This window comes from Peromyscus californicus, unplaced genomic scaffold (assembly GCF_007827085.1).
Source record: "Peromyscus californicus insignis strain IS unplaced genomic scaffold, ASM782708v3 Scaffold_7__1_contigs__length_154581171, whole genome shotgun sequence".
Taxonomy (NCBI): domain Eukaryota; kingdom Metazoa; phylum Chordata; class Mammalia; order Rodentia; family Cricetidae; genus Peromyscus; species Peromyscus californicus.
Window position 1 is genome coordinate 23,336,555 of NW_026294595.1, and position 21,256 is coordinate 23,357,810.

Consider the following 21,256-nt stretch of genomic DNA (forward strand, 5'->3'; position numbering starts at 1 on the left):
CTTCTGAAAAGCATATTTCTACCTTTTAAAGTTAGTTTGACATTTATGTTTTGAATGAAGATTTCCAGGTTCCTTCCTACACCTCCATTTTCTCCTCTGAAACATCTATATAGTGTAGTGCATGGGTTGTAGAACCTGTAGGCCTCCACTGAGCCTAAGGCTCACAACTCAGTAGATTTAAAATACATATTGTTATTATTTTATGTATATGAGTGTTTTACTTGCAAGTATGTACATGCATCATGTGTGTACAGTGCTCTTGGAGATTGTTAAGAGGGTTATAATCACCCTTGGAACTGGAGTTATAAAAGGTGGTGAGCCTCCATGTGGGTGCTGGGAACCAGACCTGTGTCCTCTTCAAGAGCAGTAAGTGATTTCAACTGCGAAGATGTCTCTCCAGCTCTGGCTTACTAGATTTTTGACACTGAACAAGTTGATTACTTTTTGTGAACCTTGATTTCTCTCTCTCTCTCTCTTTCTTCCCATCTTCTTTCCTTCCTTTCTTTTTTTTTTTGTTGTTTTTTTGTTTTTGTTTTTTTGAGACAGGGTTTCTTTGTGTAACAGCTCTGGCTTTCCTGGAACTCACCCTGTAGACCAGGTTGGCTTTGAACTCAAAGAGATCCACATGCCTCTGCCTCCTGAGTGCTGGGATTAAAGGTGTGCACCACTACCACCTGGTGAAACTTGATTTCCTTAAGGAACTAAGAAGGGCATTTATATAGATTACATAAGAAAATATGCATGAAGAACTTTCTGTTGCGTGGGGCTGGGATGTAGCTCAACTGGAGACCACTAGCCTAAAATGTGCAAAGTCCTGGGTTTAATCTCTAAGACTATAAGTAATTAAAAAACAGATAAAAATTTTTCTTATGTAAATTACATACTAGTAACAATAAGTATTATTATAAAAATAATTAGGTTTCCTTGTCTGGAAAAAAGCATCAACAAAATTGAAAGTATTTCTAAACTTCTCCACATAAATAATCATAATTTGACCATCAATTTTTTTTTGTGGGTAAAATTCTTGAAAAACTACACTCTTTATTCTTTTTTCTATTTCATTGTACTGTTGAACTTGTATAGACCAGGCCTTGTGTGCTATTCAGGGTCAAAGGTTATACTCTTGCAAACCATGGTCATTATTAGGATTTTCTGCTTCTCATGAGCCTCTGTTGTCTGTGTTCTTCTCTTGTATGATGAATTCCAGTCTTTTAGGATAATGAGACAAAGGTCACTAAGCCAGCCTGCTGGCCCAAGAGAATTGTGGTTTTCTCTTTCAGAAGAAAATGTCCAGAGTCTTGCAAATATAGTTAGCAAAATTGTATGAGGCACTGAATAACCTAATTAGGTGGAGTTAGTTAGTAGAGAGCATTTCAGTCATGACCAACATAGTTAAGAATTAGGATAGGTGTACCAGTATTTGAGAGGAACCTACCAGAATTTTAGAAGGAACCAAATTACTAAAATATGACATATGCCTCATGAAGAAATACTCCTCAGGGTGAGATTCTATTTTTTTTTCATTGTAGTTAAGGATATTGGTAGGTAGTGACCTTTATTGAAAGGATTCACAGAAATTTAGTAGGAAGTCCAGAGCCAGCTATTATAGCAAATATACTTTTTAAGAAAAGTAAGAAGTGAGCTTTGTCATATAGTTTGTGAAGATCTGCCTATGGGAAGAAACCATCTCATCTATGTCTCACAGAGTACATGGTAAAGCCATTCCAAGGGGATGACAAAAAATAATGATGTCTTAGATTGTTGGTGTTCTTGCTTTTAATTAAATGTCTATCTGCTACAAGGTAGCCAGAGCACAAGTGTAGCTTCCAAGCATCTGTGGTGGGACTTAAGACTAAAACCAGTTAGAAGGCTAGGAATTTGCCTGGTTCTCAGTACCACAACATCTGGAAAAGGATGCAGAGCTCGGGCAGATTGTCCCCAGTTGCACTCTGTCTTACCAGACTTGGGTTTCTTCAACAGGACAAGCTCTGAGTCTATGCTCCCCAACCCACACTTAGTAACCAGCAGACCTGCATTATTTTATCCTAACAACAAGAACTCTCTGAGAACAGCATTTCAGTGCTTGGTCTGGTTTGGAATAATACAAAAGGGTAGGTCCTAAAGATGAAAATGTGTCAACCTCAAATGGCCAAGGCTCTGTTTAGGTCTTTGGGGAGTAACACAGACATTTTGAGGCATCTAAGGTGCCCCTCAGCACATGATTCTTCAGAGGTTTCCCCTGAGACTGGCATGAGTTTCCCTGGATAGAGAATCCCTCTCCTTTTATTGTTTTGTGTTATATTTATCATCATCTTATAGTCACTGTGTGCCAAACAGTTTTCCATGAAATGATTTATTCTAATAATTAAAAGAAGGCAATATTCTTCTGCTGGATGGCTGTTTTGTCTGAGTTATTAAATACAATTTGATTTTTTCTTTGTACTATTGTTACATAAAAGATTCATCTTTAATTAGTTTGAGGTGTACTGTGACTTACCTTTGTCTCCAAGTAAAAGATTTCTCTTCTTCAAAAATAAATGAGTTCTGAGTTGACAGGCTGAAAAATCTGCAGTAAGATTAAAATTACTCAAATTTTCCAGTAAGAAGTCGCCCTAATCTGCTATAACTGAGTATTTTAGGTATTGACCATCTATTAAAAATACTTATTTGCATTATGTTCAATGTAAATTAGATGACTCACTTTCCCCATCTCTTTCTCTGCATTTATTTTTAATCCTGTTCTAAAGCAGGAACTAGGTCCGAATGAAATTAAAGCATTGTTCTAGCCTGATTGGTCTAATATTCTTCCAAGAGCTGAGGATGAGTCAAAGGTTGTCTCCTTTCATTTGTAATTAGACTAAGACACTAAAAGATTCTAGACACTCAGACCGATTATCACCTAACACTTTATGATTAAACTGGGGTTGTTCAGTATTGCTGTCAGATAGTTTGGGCATCTGATGTTCAAGGGTAACTATAGCACGGTAGGGTAATTACAGAGAGCCACTCCCCCTCCCCACCTTCTTTTATCCGCATTGGAAAGGGACTTTCACTTCTAGTGGGAAAGGCTTACGACGATGAATGTGCTTGTTAACATACATTACTTTTGCTGTATTTGTGCATTTCTTATGCAGTTTGGTAGCAGTCATTTCTGCTTTACTGAAAAGCACATTCTAGAAAATCTAGGCAGTCTAGATAAATAAGAAGGGAAAAAGTTTAAATCACGCACTATTGTTAGTATTTTAGTGCACATCCTTCTAAACACTTCATCCGTGTCAAATAATGTAAATCCTACCATAATTTCCAAATCTTCCCTTCTAAATAAGAGTATCTACTGAATATATTCCACTGTCATCAAATATTCTGTAACATGCCTTTTGTCCTGGCTGCACTGTTATTTACTTAATCAATCCTCTATTGTGGAGCATAAGGTTGCTTCCAATCTTTTCAAGAATATAAATAGGGCTGGCATAAATGTTCCATGTAACCAAACATATGTTCACATTCTTGATTATTTTCTTAGAACATATTTCTAGAAAGGGAATTACTGGATGAAAGATATACAGAAACTGTAAGCTTTTCAGTTATAGTAACTAACCACTATAACCACTTTCCTTAGAAAGATTATACTATTCAAACATTGACTTGGTTGCAGCTTATTAGTTTACTATCCTCAAACCTCACAGCTATTCCCGGTGGCTTCCAAACACACTGACTGTGTGGTGTTGGAAGTTGGCAATGAGCAAGTCTCGAATAATTGGCTAGATTCTACAGTGCTTACTACTTCAGATTTATTAATTTGGCATAATTCTTTTCCTTCTCTGCTATTGGCTGGTTATGTTGGGATCTGTCATATGTTTTAGTATTTTTCTGCAAAACGTCTCTAAGAAATTGAAGACAGGAACCTCGTCCTGTACTCTATGAGGGTATATTAACACTCACTCCAAATTCAGGCAATTGGTATCCATTAATCACGGCCACAGCTAGAGGTGAGACTTGTAATGAGGTTAGCCAGGAAAAGGTGCAAAGAGGGCTTTGGAGCACAAGCTGCTCCCTGTTCACCCATCCCACAAGTGCGTGTGCTCTCTGCTGGCACTGGCAAAGTTGCCTATGCATGCCCAGGTGGCTGCTAAGTGACTCCCAGAGAAAAAAGGTCATTCTTTAGTCTTTGTTGCCTCTTTTGAATAGTTTTCTTTCTCTACCAATTTTCCTGTGAAGTTTGGTTGATATTATACACCATTTACACATTTAGATGACAAATTATGTGAAAAACGTCTTTGATATAGCTTGACATTTTCAGTAGAGTTCATAAACGCTCCTGTGAAGCGTACAGAACTTCAGTGAGGCATATAGGTGCACAGAACATCAACTAATGCATCAATGGGCAGTCAACTCTCCCCTGCTTTTACTATGAAAAAAGTTTCTAGCCTCAAAAGGGAACTTAGTTCTCGGCAACCTTAGCGTAAAATGCTTCTTCAGCTTTTCTTAGATCCGACCATCTCAAAATGCAAGTGCAGTCAAAAGTAGCTCCTAAGATTAATTTTTTTGTGATTGCACTTACACCTTCAAAACTAAGCTGTTTCACTTCCTTGTGAGAAAACAAATTTCTTGAAGTTAGGTTTCCATTTCCCATTATTTTCCCTGAAGTGCCTACTCTTTGAGAAGCATGTTTGGGAGTTAATGAAAATGTCCTTCGTTTTTGCAAAAGCAAGCGGTCACGATTGCCAACAGCATGCTGTGGTGAACTCACTCAGGTGGGCATGGCTCCAAATGGGTCTTCTTCCTGTAGGACTGGCTAGTAGCTACCAGGCTACTTTCTAAATTTTTTTGATCTTTGGTGTTCATGGTTATAAAATGATGATACAAATAAAATTTCTCCTTAGAGAACAGGTCGTTCTTGAGATCAAAGGAAATACAATAACAGACTATTAGGTTAACTGGTCAGTATACTTTAAAATTATTGTAATGCCGTTATTATTATTTGGGAGGCATATGTTATTGTTTTGTGAACTCTTGTGAATCTATCTCCCTGTGTTGTGGTTGGAATGAGAACCCAGCTGTACTCAATGTTCTTTAATCTTAACATCCAGAGTTTTTTTCTAGAAATAATAATTACAGTGCATACATATATTTTTATTGTGTCTACTTTTTTCTTTTTCTGTTTTGAACCCAGAGCCTGGAGCATGCACCTGTCTTCCCCTGGAGCTGTACCCTCAGCCCTCCTTTCTTAGCTGAGAAATAGCATCCCTGTAAAGAGTGTCTGGGCCATGTGAAGAGCACACCCTGAGAGCCTGAAGGCTCAGAGAGGTGGAAAGTGCCCCCTGTGCACCTGTTCCTTTCTTCCTTTACCTTTGCTTTTTGCTTTTCTGTTTCTCCTTGGCATTTTGTTTTTGTTTTTTCTTTTCTTCTCCCTCCCCTGCCCCCAGATTTTGCTATGTAGCTTAGTCTAGTGTGGGCTTTCATTTGCAATTGTTCTACCTTCTCAGACCATTTCCAAGCCCCACCTTATTCCCTTTACTAAGACAGAGACCAGGATCCCAACTTCCAATATTATCACTTAGTTCTCTATGATATGGTACCAAAATAGGGTAGAATCTGATTCAGTTTTGTTATTTAAAAAATAAGGGGGTTGGACAGGGATGTAGCTTGGTCAGGGATATACCTTGGTCAGGTAGAGTGCTTATCTAGTATGCCAAAAGCCCTACACTGAGCTCCAACACTGCATAAAAATCAGGACTAGTGGCTCTATATGCCTAGAATCCTGGCATTTTGGAGGAGGAGGAGGAGGCATGAAGATCAGAATTTCAAGGTTATCCTTAGCTAAATGAGGAGTTCAAAACCACCCTGGACTACATGAATCCTGTCTTAAAATAAATGAATAAATAGATAAACAACGAGCTAGTCACTAGGCATGGTGGCTTATGGTCCATGTCTGTTATCCTAGTACTCAGAAGCCTGAGGCAGAAGAATTGCTATGAACCAGCTGGCCTACATAGTAGTTTGGAGGCACATCTGGGCTACAGAATGAGAACCTATCCCAAAAAGGAAAAAAAAAAAAAAGAAAAAAAGAAAAAAAATCTAACTAAAAAAGTTGTTTTCCAGCCGGGCAGTGGTGTACAGGCCTTTAATCCTAGCACTTGGGAGGCAGAGCCAGGCAATCTCTGTGAGTTCGAGGCTGGCCTGGGCTACAGAGTGAGTTCCAGGACAGGCACCAAAGCTACATAGAGAAACCTTGTCTCAAAAAACCAGAAAAAAAAAAAAAGTTGTTTTCCACTTCCATGTCTGATGAATCGTCTATAGAGCACCCTGTGTGACAGTTGGTGCTCTTCCTATAAACATCTTCTATGCTTTGTCAGCTCAGGTGAACTTGTAGAAGGCCTTTTCCCAAGGAGAGGGAACCAATCCACTTTATCTTTGGCCATGAATACTGTGTATTCCCTATCTTCAGGCGTCAGGAGGGGTCTGTGAGAGAGGATTGATTACTTGAGAGAAAGAGGGCTTCCCACCTCACCCACGAGGCTGGAGGGATTTCTGCCCAGCTCCTCGGAGGCTTTGCTGATGCATCATCAGGCAATGGGGTGAAGGTAGATTTCTGCACTTGGAAATTAATGTCCTGCTAGGACAGGAGTGCAGACGGCATGGGCAATTAAAACCTGCGCTTGCCTTAGCCAGACAGCTTCGAGAAGGAAACTATTGTTGTGTGACTTCTTCCTCAGAAATGAGTGAGATGAGGAAGAACAAGTTGGATAACTTCCTCCTAAATTCGAAACACTAAGCATGGCCATCCTCTCCAGTCTTGTGATGCATGGTCTGCTACGACTGAGTCTGTAGTTCTTAGAGTCTCCTCACCACAAGAGATACATTTCAATGGACCTATAATCTCTGATTTCTGACTGACTTTTTTTCAAAGGGAAATGTTAACTCCTAATGCAATTGAGAAGAATGATTGAAAAGTTACTTTCCTCGGGCCCTAAGACCTAATGCTCCCGATGGAAAATACACAGACCTCCAGGAACTGGGGTCGACTGTTGAGTACTTCCTATTCCAGGCCCGAAGCAGGACCCAAGTTTCAGTCTCTGCCCCAAAGTAAACTCTTCTCCGAGATGCTTGTGGGGTGAGGAGTAGCCAGGTCCTTTCCTTGTGAAACACTTTTTAAAACCACGTGGCTCAAAGACTAAGGAGAACTTAGCTGTTCACAGCATGGTGACCTAAAGAAAGCCTTCAACTCATGGTCATGACTGCCCAGGACGTGGCTTTGGGAACCACAGTCTCCCCCGGTCCTACGTTACACATAGCACCACCACTGAAGAAAAGGCAGAGACCCATTCCTAAGCACCACATCACACTTCGGTCAAGAAAGTTGCATTTCACTGCTGAGGCGCTTTCTCCCTGCTTCACTGCAGCTAACACTGCTACCCAGTGTTGCCCCTGACTCCTCCAGTGTCCGACTAGAGGCCTAAACCCCAGACGTAAACACTGGACAAGTAGTTGAGAACTAAAAATAAGTTTTCTCATTCAAAACTCCTGTGCTTCTGTGACTGCAAATCTTTCTCCTAGCGCGTGGGAGTCGCTGCCGTCCTGGTGGTAGGCTGTTGTCTTTGTCTCCTGGCAGAGGAGTTTTCTAGGGTATTTTTCAAACTTTCCAGCTTAGCGAAGCATAGGCTAAAATTAAAAGGAGAACTAGGCGTCGGTCAGAGGCAGCGTTGCCCTTGGTGGGGGCAGGGGGGAGGGGAGATTGCTGACACAGCGAAAAGAGGACAAAACGTTTGAAACTTTAGGCTCTGTACTTCTCAAATGCCTCTTTTAGAAATCGCTTAAGTCGCTATTAACATCCACCGCCCACCTTCCCTTTTCGGTCTTGACACTGGGTAATAATAGATAATGTTGACATATGTTCCCCGCTGGTCAGAAATACTATACTTCTGTGAAAGGTAACATTTTCAAGCTATGACAAAATGTATTTTACTTGGACAGAACATTAGTTATTGGACTAATGTCAGAATGTGGGCTGGAGGGTAAAAGCTTTAACATTTTAGTTGTGGGAGAAAGTTTGTTGGGAGAACAAGGCATCAGCACCGGGTGTGTTTGTCTTTCACCGATTCTAAAGGTATTGGCTTAGCGTCAAACAGTTATGTCCTTAGGAATGTAAAGGAAACATTCCCAGTATGTATGAAGAACAGCTGTCCACGGGCACAGCAATTTTTAAAAGTGATTATACCCAGCTTTACTGTAGTATGAAGTATGGAATCAAAAATATTTTTTCACTGTGTACCAAAGAATTCTGTTTATGGGCCAGTTCTGCATGAGACATATGCTGTGGTTCTGTCGTTTGTTCTTTATGAGACTTACTCTGAAATATGTTTTTAAAAAGAGAAGAGAGAAAGAGGGGGCAGGGAGGAAGATGCGAGGGAGTGGGGCGGGGAGGCGGGGAGACTGACTTCTGATGGACTGTGGTCCTCAAAACTACTTTTGAAAGTAATTCAGGGAATGAGCTAGGAAATGCCCCAGCTGGCTTCCAAACCTCCAAAGTCAGAGCGGCCCTATGCAAAACTGGAAAAATTGATTTTGTTTTGAAGGCTCATGCAGACTTAACTGTTGTGGAAGTTGGACAGAGTTTTTATTGAATCTGGTCCTTTGTGTTTTACGATAGTCTGAATGGGTGTTAAGATTCCACGAATAAATCTCCTGCCGCTTCCGAAATCTCTGATATAAACAGGAGCTCAGTCAATTTGTGCTCCGCGCAAATGTCTTTCCGAATGTTAACAAACATGGTGCATTGATGGGCGCGTTGGCCCATGGGAGAGCAGTCTGCCTTGCTTGGTAGGACATTCTGGTTTGGTTTTTCTTTTGTTTCTCACTGTTGTGGTTACTGTGACGTGGGGATGGTACAGCTTGAATTTGAAATGTTCTTCATCTGCTCATGAGTTTGAACACCTGGCCTCCAGCTAGTGGCGCTGTTTTAGAAGTGAGGAACCTTTGAGACCTGAAGTTGGCAAACGTATGTCCTTAAGGCCGAGCTTTTGAAGGTTATGCTTTCCCAGATTCTTGCCTGCATCTCTGTTTCCTGTGGTCTGCCATGAGAGCAGTCTGTTGTAATATTCCTCCTCTGCCATGATAAGTGGACAGGGTCCTCTAAAAAAACAGGAGCCCAAATAAATCTTTCCCCTCATAGTCTGTTCTCTTGAGGATCTTGGCACCGTGATTAAAAAAAAAATTAACTAATACAAGGAACAAGTAGAGATGAGCTGGTGGTGGTAAAAACAAAACCTTTGGAACAGGGAAGAATCATTTAGAGGCCGTTTGGGGAAGTGGTACTAAGAGCTTTCCACTGAAAGCTTGGCTAAGTTTCCACACCGAAGTCATCAGATGAAATGTCTTAGTCATTTTCCTCAGGCCTCAGGTGAATTACTGGGGGAACACTAATAGGAAAGATGAGAATATAGTTTTAACATATTGTTTTCCTGTAGACTTCAACCATTTGAGATGTTTTAGTATACTTTAAACTCAAGTGCAAAATTGGTAATAATCTAAAATTGGTTTCCAACTGATTACTGTCATGTAAAGCCAGCAAACCAAAGAGGGGAAACCTCTCCATCTTTACGATAAAAGTTAGATCACCATGTGCCAACTAAATACTTTTGATGGAAATTCATGATAGAACTTCAAGAATCTCATGTCACACAATTCATGGTAGTAAAGAGTTGTATATTGAGTAACTGGAAGTTTTATAATGTATAACTACCATTCTGAATAGAACATTGGCTTCTCATTTTGAAGCATGAGCCTAAATTTTAGTGACTTAATCTTATTCTTCAGATAATTAATGCTGTGGTGGCAAAAATGAATGATGTGGCCAAAGTGTCAGCAACAGCCAGCTCTTTACTCAGTTTCCACACGTTTGCTCTTCAACGGTTGTTGTCTGGCATACAGAGCAATTGCAGCCGGGGTAAAGAATGGGAGCAGTCATTTTGGTTGACTTTACATTCATGATGAAATCGATGCCCTAATGGGAGAAATTTCATGGGAAATTTTAATGTACCCTTTATTGGCATTATAAGTTGGACCAGTTAGTTGACATGCTTCTTGTTGAGGGCCAAAATCTGCCCTCTGTTTCTTACTTGAGGTTTTCACTGAAGTAGTAATTACCAAGTAGAAGAATACCAATAATGTTCTGCAAAATTTCGTTCTAAGTTGCTATCCTGTAATTCCCAATGAAGTTAATTATGACTCAGTTAAGACTTGGTGATACAGCGTCTTAAGGGCTTTGGGACTCTGTGATCTGCCGTCCAAGACACCAGGCCAACAGTGCTTTTAAAGATCTCTTTTAAAGAGGGGAATTGAATCTCCTGAAGGTAAGAAATGGCTCTACTAGCAGCTATGTATGTAATGGGGTTTAAAGAGTAGAATTTAACATCTTTGAACTTCAAGAAGTTTGATCTTTTTGTAGTTTCCCTCTTTGGGGGAGACTGATTTATACAAACTTGAATTTGCTCCGGTTTGTTAAGAGTACATTGGTATGGCTTACCTCCTGTCTCATTCTCTCGGCATCCATTTACTGTAATAATATGTACTTTTTATTTCCATTAATTGTAAAGCACTTGCTTAAGTCATCGCTGCTTGCTGCTTAGCTATTATTTCTTGGAGCTAAATCATTATCTTCCTTAAATACAGATGTTTACATTTTGTATAATATAATTTTTACCATAAGAGTTCATTATAACTTTCAAAATACTTTGGCTCTCATTTAGCATATGTCTTAGTTTAGACTTAAAAAATGGATTAAAAGGTCCCATGACCTTTTGGATAACAATGTAGTATGTGCCACTAAATAGACTTCTCATAGAATTTTGTCACCGCACAAATAAAGTTTTAAGGGAAGAGGCATGGCATTGCTTATGGCCTGGTGTGAGCAGAACACCCTATAATTAGTATCATCTGCTGGGATGTCTGAGGATAAGACTATCTGTGCTTTTAAAAGTCAGTGTGTGGGGATTCCCAGACTCCATGATATTCTGGTTAGTCCCTGAGAACCCTGGTGGCCCAGTAAGATTATGTTGTATCCCTTTTCAATTAAACATAAAAATAATGGTAAGCCATAAAATTAGCAACGAAGACCAACAAAGTTTTGGTTTACCTAGCGTAAGGGTTTTATTGCTTTCAAATAAAAAAGAATGCATTTAATTCTCTTCTTAGCTTTTGGATACCCCTTTTAGTGAGCATGTAATGGGCCTGTTTGATCTTCTAGCAGTAGAGAACTGCTGATAGAGATGGAGTCTTCAGAGAAATTTTGGAAAAATAGGTGATGTTAATTAAATCATATAAAGTGGATCTTAATGGAGGCCATGTTCCAGTTGGAGGAGTGGCTTAGCTGGGTCTATGGAAAAGGATGAGATTCTGTGATCTACAGTATGTGTTATTGCTGGCAAAGTTCTCCATAACAGATGTGCCTGCGCGTTGGTGTTACTGTGCTTAGAAGGAGGTTATGTGAAATTAGGCCTTATTATGACATCTTGAAGAGTTTGTACAATATTTGAAAGAAATGAGCAAACACAGAGGATTTTGATTAAAAGATCAGTAAATGCGTATTTTAAAATAACAATTTGGCAATCTTGGAAAGAGGCTTAGAGACAGCATTGAAAGTAAAGGTAATGGATTAGCCGGGAAGCTACTGTCACATTCTCAGTGGATGATAAAGTGACTAAGAAGATAATTACAAGCTTGAATACCATGACATGTGAAAATTTAAATATGGGAGTGAAGTGTTGATTTGAAGAATTACATTTGTGTTATTGTTTTTGTGTGTGTATATATACGGTTTATATTTTATTTGTTTGTTTTGGGTTTTGGTGAATTATTTCATTCATTGAAATATGGAAATTACATGAAGAAACATACCCAGCATGGGAAGGACATTCTGATCTACACAGATTAGATTTGATGATTTTCTAAGATAATAAGAGGAAAGCTTTGTTGAATTGACCTGAAAGAAATATGTATTCTGGAACCAGAAAGTTGGAACTCAAGGGAAATTGAGCTTTTCTTTTCTTTATTTTATTTTATTATTTTTTTCGTGTGTATGTTTGTGACATATTAAAGGATTTGGACATTATTTTTGTCTTATGTTTCATTTATTCATATCTGACCAGTTTACTCTTCATTTCCAAATATCTGCTTACATATGTGCATGTGTGCCAATCATTTTGAACCTCTGCTGACTGTGGAATTCTCTTTTTCTACCATCAACATCATATTTATGCTGAACTAAGCTCATCTTTCGGTCTCTGGGGCAATGATCCATCATGGTCCATGTCTTCTACTCTCAAGTAACTGCAGAAAATCTCTACTGTTGCCTGCCTCCTCTGGCGTGGTAGAGAAGACATACATGTGGGGTCAGTTTTGGACCGTGACCTAGGTGTTTTCTTTGTGTGCTAGTGCAGGTATAGTTTGTGTAATCTCTCCATACTGCCTCTAACAGTTTCACTGACATCAGAAGTAAGAGGTAGGGAGCAGAGAGATAGGCCTGCTCTTGTATGAGTAGTGCTTAGCTGTAGTTCATGATTAATCAAAACTGCATTCTTTTGTAGACAGTGGTTAACAACATATATGCTCCTTGCAATCAGCCTAGGTTAGAGTCCCAATTCTGAAATGTAACAGCTATGGGGAAAAAAAGCCCTTCAATTACATTTATTTCTACATAGATGGGGTGATAAGTATAGTCTTATTGGGCATTTGCTGGGATGAAATATGATAAAACATGATAGAATACTCGACTAAGTCTCTGACCTAGCATGCAATAAAATTAGCTAGTTTCAGAGTTTTGGATGGATTTCGGGGAAATTTGTGAACACCTAGTTGAACATATTATTTTATGAGAATTCTAAGAATGCAGGGGATGACATATTATTCTCTCTTTGGGAGAGACTATAATTGTGTACAGCCTAACAATGGGATGGATTCTGAGTAGCTCATTAGATAGCTTCATTGTTTGAGTATCAGAGTGTCCTTACTCAAATCTAGGTTGTACAGGCCAGTCATTCAGCGTGACCTCCCCTTTTCATCTAAATGTTCTCCATTTTTGCCCTCATCTCTTTGAATTTTTATTAATTTTTTTTCATTATTTAGAAAATTTTGTGTGCAGGTGTCCATTGCTACTAGATACTTTGGATCCCCCAGAGTTGGAGTTACAGACAGTTGTGAGTCACCCAACATGGCTGCTGGGAAACCAACTCAAGAGTGGTCTGTGCTCTTAACTGCTGAGCCATCCATCTAGTCCCTGCCCTCATTTCTTGATGTTTTCAAATGTATTTCATTTTCATAATGATGTTCTAATGTAGGAAATAATCTCGGTCTTGAAGATCTTCATGAAAGGCAGTACAAATTCTTTATTTTAGCCAAACTTCTCATAGTTGTGACAAATTCCCAAGAAAAACCACTTAAAAGTCAGAAATATCAAATTTTGCTCACTTTTTCAGAGGTTTCAGGTCATGGCTAGCTGGTTCCATTGTTTGTGGGATGTAATGATAGAACACTGGCAGAAGGGCATGTCAGAGCAAAGCTGCCACTTCAGGGTGTTGTATCCATTTCACGAAACCACCAGAGACCACCAACGAGCCGGTTTCCAATGCAAGCACATAAGGGTCCTTTCATTCAGGTTCAACCTGGGCCACCACACGACAGATAGAAGGAAATGTGGAGGTGGCCACAAGCCCAGGTGTAGAGGGTTTTTTATAGGGAAAAACCACAAGCTGGGAATTGGTAACTTGGGATTGGGTAGAAGGGGCAAGGTAATTTTTTTAAAAAACTATTGGTCTAGACTTTGGGCGTGAAACCACATTTGAAACCATTGGGTTAAACTTTTGGCAGGGAACCACAACCCACTGAACAGGATCTGGACTGCTCAGCAAGATTATCTAGATATCTTCAAGGGCCTAAACTGCAGACAGGATGTCTGCAGGAGGGTACTGCTCTGTATCTGTTCCAGTTGTCATGGCACATTCCTGAGGTCTTTTCTGGAACTGAGTACAGAAGGTGGTCTGAGATGGTGATCATTTCCCTAAGGTAGAGCCTGTAAAGTTAAGTCTAGGCCTTCACAAAGGCAGCTGAGCAGTAGATGGCCTCTTGATGTTATTGAGTGGTGGTAAACAAAATGGGTCTGGGTGCTTCTGATGTAACACAGAATGCAACGTTGCATCACACTTTTATGCTTTCTAAGTAAAAGGAATATACCCCCAAATAGAGAAAACAAAACAAAACAGAACAAAACAAATGAACACAGATACCAGTTGCATAATCTTTTATCCTTACAATGCATTATGCATCATATGTAACATACATGCTATGTTTATCTACACTAGCATCACCAGTACCAGAGATGCGTTATGTCATGGTGTTCTGATGACTATGGTCACTGAGTGATAGATAATTCTCAGCTTTCCTATTGTAAGACCAAAATGAGCTATCTTAGAAATAAGACCAAAATGCCTTCACCCAAAAACTAAGGCCTAAGATTTCTCCTTCTAGGAATAGGCCAATAGTTACTGAAACAAGTCAGTCCAGATTCCAGAAACCAGGAAGTATAAAAGTACAGAGTCACAAGGTAGTCATGAGGTAATGCCTGCCAGACTATGGAATGTCATCTCCCTGGTTTCCAGGGTAACTGACCATAAAAATGCCCCCACCTGAGGGCAGCCAATGAGAAATGGTGGCGGGCAACCACTCCCTTAGAAGTAATTTCTAGAAGCCCCTAGAAGCGAGCCAATCAGAATTGTACCCGTACTAGCACCCCTAAATGATGTAACCTTGTGATTTTCCCTTTAAAAACTGAGCTTGCAGACAGTCGGGCGCTTCCTTCAGCCTCCGCTGCGTTGGATGTATTGGACGAAGTCCCTGCCTAGGCTTGTATTTGGATATCCCAGAATTAAACCTTGCTTTTGCATTCCGGCATGCTCGTCTTTGGTGGTCTCTCTGGGGGTCACGATCTGGGCACAACACTATAGTATTATGAATCCACAGATACGAGGATCATTATGTAGTAAATGATTCTGTACCATTGAAATCTCAAAGTACTATTATCAGTTAACAAAAAAAGCAACAAAAATACCTCCAACAACAAAACAGAAATTTTTGTGGAGACAACCCCAGACTGATTAAATAGTTTCTTTTAAACATAGATAACATTTTTTTTAGCACAGTTTTATGTTTGTGGCAAAATTAATACAAGTGCAGGAAGTTCCTATAGCTCCCCTTCCTTCTGCATTATCCATTCCCCAAGACTGAGTAATGCGTTTGGTATAATGTATGTATCTACATTGCCACCTTATTGTGCCCTCATTTCCACACTTTATTTTAGGGTTCCTTCTGGCTGATGGTGCACACCCTATGGGCTGACAAATATACCCTGACCTATATCTCTCACTGTAGTGCCTTGTTTAGTCTCACAGCCTAAGAACTCTGGGCTCCTACTGTCCTCTCCTCTCACATCTCTTAACTTCTAGTCTTTTCACTGTCTTCAATGTTGACACTTGCCTTTTCAGAATGTCCTATGGTTGGAATTATGCAGTTGCTAGCTTTTTCATATGGCTTCTTTTGGTTATCGATATGCATTTAAATGTTCTTCCTGGCTTTTCATGGTTTTATAGCTAATGTGTTTTCAATGATGAATACTGTTCCTCTGTCTAGATTTATTCCCTCAACTTAGTTGTTTCCAAGCTTTGCAATTAAGACTATATCTGCTAAAAACATCTCTGTCTAGGCTTTCCTGTGCACATGCTTTTCTGACTCTGGGTAAACATCAAGGAGTCATGTCATGAGACAGACTTTTCCCCTTGTGTCTCTGAAGTCTTCAGTACAAGTACCCTTTCTCCTGAAAACATCCTAATGGTGCCCATCCTGCCTGGATGGGTCTATTTCTTACCATTCTGTACCCTCTCCTTGTCATTCAAGTGGCAGGGCCCTACAACCATCTTTAGCAGTCCAGGGTCTCAACTATCGGGTATAATTTCCCTAAGTCTCTACACTGAGTACTTTTCCCCCTTTATTATCCACAGTCACTTTCTGCCCTGGACCCTAGTCTCTGTGGGTCTAGGTCATTGTTAGGAGACTGAGAAATAAATCCGTCCTACTGAGCTGATGGCTGGCATTGTTATTCCTCCAAGGTATGAGATTTACATTTTAATGGGAGCAGCACTTTACACTAGGGTGGGCAGTTTGTAGAGGAGCTTTAAGCCACCTGGCTGATTAGTTATTTGGGGTCTGGCGGCTTTATGAACTGCCGAAATCCTGCTCTGTGATTGACTGTTTCCTCTCTCTTGAATAAGAGCCACACCTGTGAGTTTTCATTCACCTAGTAGGAGGAAAACTTGGAAAGCCTAAGGGAAGACATAAATTTACCTCAGTTATTCTTTTAGCAAAATGGGAATGTACCAGCCTGTGCTGCTCAAGACTCAAATGTAGATTCAGGCCTTTGTTTTCCGTCTTGTGTAAGGCACCTAGAAGACAGATCTGTGAACTGAAGGATGAGATTTAAAACACACACCATCACTGAATGAATAGGTAAATCGGATTTTTCAAGAAATCCCTTTGGGGAAGTTTAACTTTCGTTTATACCGTGTAAGCAATTTTTATTTCGCTTCTTAACATGATTTCGTAACACGTACCTTAACACAAACAGAAAGCTTTCTTCTTTACGAAGCACTTCTCTGGAGTGAAATCATCTTGGTAACATTACGTTTTGTGTAGCATGTGAAAAGAAAATCCTGGAAACACATGTTTATTTTTTCCAGTTCCTGACCACTGTGTTTGGAAAAACTGCCAAGTGTGACTTAAAACTTGCAAATGCAGTAACTTGCTTTGAAATTTGGGCCCATAACATCTTTGGCTGTTATTTGTAGAAAAGGAATTGTTATGTTAACTTTGACTTCTGACCACTCTGCTCTTCAGAAATCAGTTGCATGCAGATTAACAGTGAGTCCAATGAATGGGTACACTAAACGGAACTGACAGTCCTTAATACACAAATACTGAACGGGGGACATTATCAATTTTCCAAGAAGTACTCTTTATGCGTTTTTACAGGCTCACCAGAGCAGTCTTAAAGGAAGGACATTGAAACCTTGGCAGGCTTTCTCTGTCTCTGCAAAGTTCACATCAAGGAGGGTGGTAAATAGTGTAGAGTATGGGAAAAAGGAACCCGTCAGCATTGTTTTCTTTTAAAGATGAAAAGAGAGTTCCAAGGAAGAGCCCCATAATCTTTGAAATATGTGCATGCTGTTTAATCAATTTAAACAAATGACTGCTGCAGACTTATTATTCCCTATAACTAGACAAAATAACTCACTATCTACTATCTCCAATTCTTTAAAAAGGTAACTGCTTGTTTTATTGAAGGCAAATTTTATTTCTATTTTACCTACGTTGCTAGTTATAGGTAGAGTGGGATAGATGAGAGTTTTGAATTTTCAAAATTAAGGAAGGATGTAATACACACACTCGCACACACCAGAGTCTAAATACATCTGTGTTTATTTTTTCAAAATACAGTAGTAGTCATTAAATTTTTCCTTCTAAGCTCTGCACTTTATCTCAAAGACACTTGTCTGTTAAGTATTAACATATTAAAATATTTTTGTGTGTTTTGTGGACAGGCATCACGGCTACACATTTTTGACCATCACGATAATACAAAAATGTTTGTAAAATTCTCTGTGATCAAGCAGTGGCCATCAGTGTGCTTATGCTCTAAAGCTTGAGGTAGCTGTTGAATGATTTATCCGTTGTCTATGCAATAAGAATTAACTTTAAAAACAACACAATACTTTAGGGGTTTTGACTTCTTTCGGGTGATAAGAATTGTTAGGCTGCACTGTGTCTTCATGTTATTGGTGTTAATATTCTGACCCACCTTGAAATCCCACCCCTTGGGGCTGCCCTGCATCCTGACGGGAAAGGAAAAAACCCTCCACTTCCTCTCTCTCTCTCTCTCTCTCTCTCCACTCCCAAGAGGTGTGTACCCCTTAAGCCCCCCCTTTCTCTTCTCTCCCTCTTTCCTATCTCTCTTTGTCTCTCTATTATAATAAACCATTTCCTCACATGAACATGTGGTCAGGTGCTATATTTGATAGGGGCGATCATGTGGTCAGGCAGCACCATCTTAAATAAGGGCAATCACATGATCAAGCCACCATCTTAAATAAGGGCAATCACATGGTCAAGCCACCATCTTAAATAAGATCAAAATGGACAGATCATATGACCTCACCACTATCTTTATACTAAGGGCCCTGGGAAGTCACTTCCTGACTCAAATTATGGGCGGGGCATGCGGCACTGAGCCATCTGGCTGGGATGGAGGTTTAGTCACGCCATTCACGTGGGCAGGGCCTGGAGTATCCATTCCTCTCTGGGGCATCAGCAGAACCACATGCAGGCAGTATCGTGATATTAAGATTATAAATTTCAGGGTTGGGGTTTAGCTCAGTGGTAGAGCGCTTGCCTAGCAAGCGCAAGGCCCTGGGTTCGATCCTCAGCTCAAAAAAAAAAAAATTATAAATTTCAGATTTTAATATTAATACAATTCTGATATGCTTTGGGTCACAAACTCAGCATTTTCAAAGGATTTTAAATTTTCCTTGGTTGCTCTCTTTTTTTTTCCCCCCAAAATAAACTGAACAGATAAGTAACATATAAAGTGAAGTATTTAAAAGTCAGTCAGAAAGAAGTACAGGTGGCCACATCAATCATACATTTCATTCACACATAGGAAATAGACTTTGTGAAAGAAAGACAGAGAAAAGTTTGTTGGGAAACATTTACAGTTAATATATTGGAGTTCAGAAGAAATGGAGTAGCAATGAAGTAGCGGGAGAGAGGGACTCCCCCAGGCTATGGCACGGTGCAGTGGCCGTGGTGAGGGTGCGGGTCTGTGCTCCGCCTGGCTTGACCCAGCAGTATGAGATTTGTGCCACTCATCCACCACCCCTTTCACTTGGCAGCTAGTCGGGGGAGTGGGGGCCTCAGCGCTGCTATTCCACAAGTCCTCAAACACCTGTAGAGATCTGAGAATATGACATTTAATATAATAGCTTTTTATGATAGACATGTCAATTCCTGGCAGCATCCTGTATCTCCCCCAAGAAGATGATGGCCGCAGAAGAACTTGGAAGCTCATGGCAAGGCTGGCCATGCAGTGAGAAGCTGAGATCCTGTCCAGACTGTGAATAAGTAGAACAACGGAGGACCGATTGCCCCATAGTGCAAAGTCAACGTGGGTCAGTCTCTCCAAATTTCTACTCCACAGAAAAAAATTTGTCAGATCTTCTGGGCCTATCAGCTGAACAAGTGCTGCCTTTGGGTCTTCTGTCCCCAACGACCAGGGAGAGACTTGGGATTGCTGCCAAGGTAGCTGGAAAGCTGTCTTACTTCTTAAATTTATCCTTCTTGGATCTAACAATGTTTGATGACTAAGGTATCAGTTTAACAGCCCCAACCCCAAGATCATACACACACACACACACACACACACACACACACACACACACACACACACACGCTCTCCAATTACAGACAGGTGTGCATCATTCATAGACTTCATGGTACAGGATAGACTGGTTTCAGATATAATTCCAGAGGTTCAAAGTTTTAATATTGATAAATGTAGCTTTGATAAAGTGATAGGACATTGACTACAAAGAGTTAAGAGTCCGTAAATGGATTTTTAACCCTTTTGACATGATGTAAATCCATTCTAGCTGTCTTACAGATACCTACAGGCTCCTGGGAAAAGTTTTGCTACTGAATCAAGAAATCTGGTCTGATGAAAGCTAACAATCTCCAGAGCCCATTCTGACCCCACCTATTTTTTGAGCATATTTTGCAGATTTACTGTTCCAGCCTGACCTCCAGAGAAACAGCAGATGCCATGGCTTCTATACTCCTGATTTGGCGTGCCATTTTCCTGGAACACCACTGCTGCAACCTGCCTCCCTGCCTCCTCAGCTCCCTCAAGGAACGTTCCTGAGATTGACTACTGTGTGTGACTCCCGGTTCCTCCTTCCCCACTTCAGTCTCGGGAATTCAGTGCCCTTGTTCCCCACTTGCTTTTATCACTCACCTCTTTTTATAATAATCAGCATGGAGGAATGTTAATATTCTGACCCACCCCTTGAAATCCAGCCCCTTGGGGCCTCCCCTTCCTCATTCTCTCTCTCTTCACTTTCATGAGGTGTGCACCCCTTGACCCTCACTTTTCTCTCTCTTTCCTATTTTCTTTTCATCTCTCTGTTATAATAAACCATTTTCACATGGATGCGGCCTCTGGCTTGTGAATGTTCACCCACCACCCCACTGCTGCCATGTCCCCATGGCATGGGTTGCCCTCCAGTCCCCTGTTGCATCTGCCCAGCATGTCAGCACGTTTCCCTGCACACACAGAATATGGGGTCCCTGGTGCATAATTCATAGCAATTGGTACCTAATGATGAAAAGAAGGTAGAAGGATTTGACTGTTAAGATGGCCTATCTGATACCCATTGGTGTACATACTGTGATAGTGTTGATATGACAAAGTTTATTTTACATGTGTTCAGACAGCAACTTCCTCTTCTTCTTCTTCTTCTTCTTCTTCTTCTTCTTCTTCTTCTTCTTCTTCTTCTTCTTCTTCTTCTTCTTCTTCTCCTCCTCCTCCTCCTCCTCCTCCTCCTCCTCCTCCTCCTCCTCCTCCTCCTCCTCCTCTTCTTCCACTGTGTAGCCCTGCCTGGTCTAGAACTCACTGTATAGATCAGCCTGCCTTCAAACTCACAGAAATCTGTCTACCTCTTGTCTGGCTTTTTTTTAAAAAACATTTTTTCCTTAGTGATTTATTTATTTTTATTTTATGTGTACTGGTGTTTTGCCTTCATGTATGCCTGTATGAGAATGTTGGATTCCCTGGAACTGGAGTTACAGATAGTTGTGAGCTGCCATGTGGGTACTGGAAATTGAACCCAAGTCCTCTGGAAGAACAGCCAGTGCTTTTAACTGATGAGCCATCTCTTCAGTTTGGCTTGTTTAAAGGTGGAAACTCTAAAATGACTATGCATCAATTAAGGGCCTTATTAAGATGCTGATTATGGTTCAGTGGGTCTGTAGCACAGCGAAAGTTCTAGTATCTAAGAAGTTTCCAGAGGCCATGCTTTTCGCACTTGAATAACACAGTGAGGCACTCTAGTGCTTTGCCTCCTTTTTCTAGATTTTTCCTCTGGAAGTGGTTTTGTTCTGTACA

At 40.4% G+C, this 21,256-nt stretch overlaps 1 long non-coding RNA gene across 1 annotated transcript in view; it reads left to right on the forward strand.

Annotated features, from left to right (window-relative positions):
- LOC128102020 (uncharacterized) overlaps window positions 1–20,302 on the forward strand; it is a 97,423-nt gene extending 77,121 nt beyond the window's left edge. Inside the window, exon 5 of the long non-coding RNA XR_008215300.1 lies at window positions 19,874–20,302. This is a non-coding gene — a long non-coding RNA (uncharacterized LOC128102020). The remainder of the gene's footprint in view (window positions 1–19,873) is intronic.
- The last annotated feature ends 954 nt before the right edge of the window (window positions 20,303–21,256 follow it).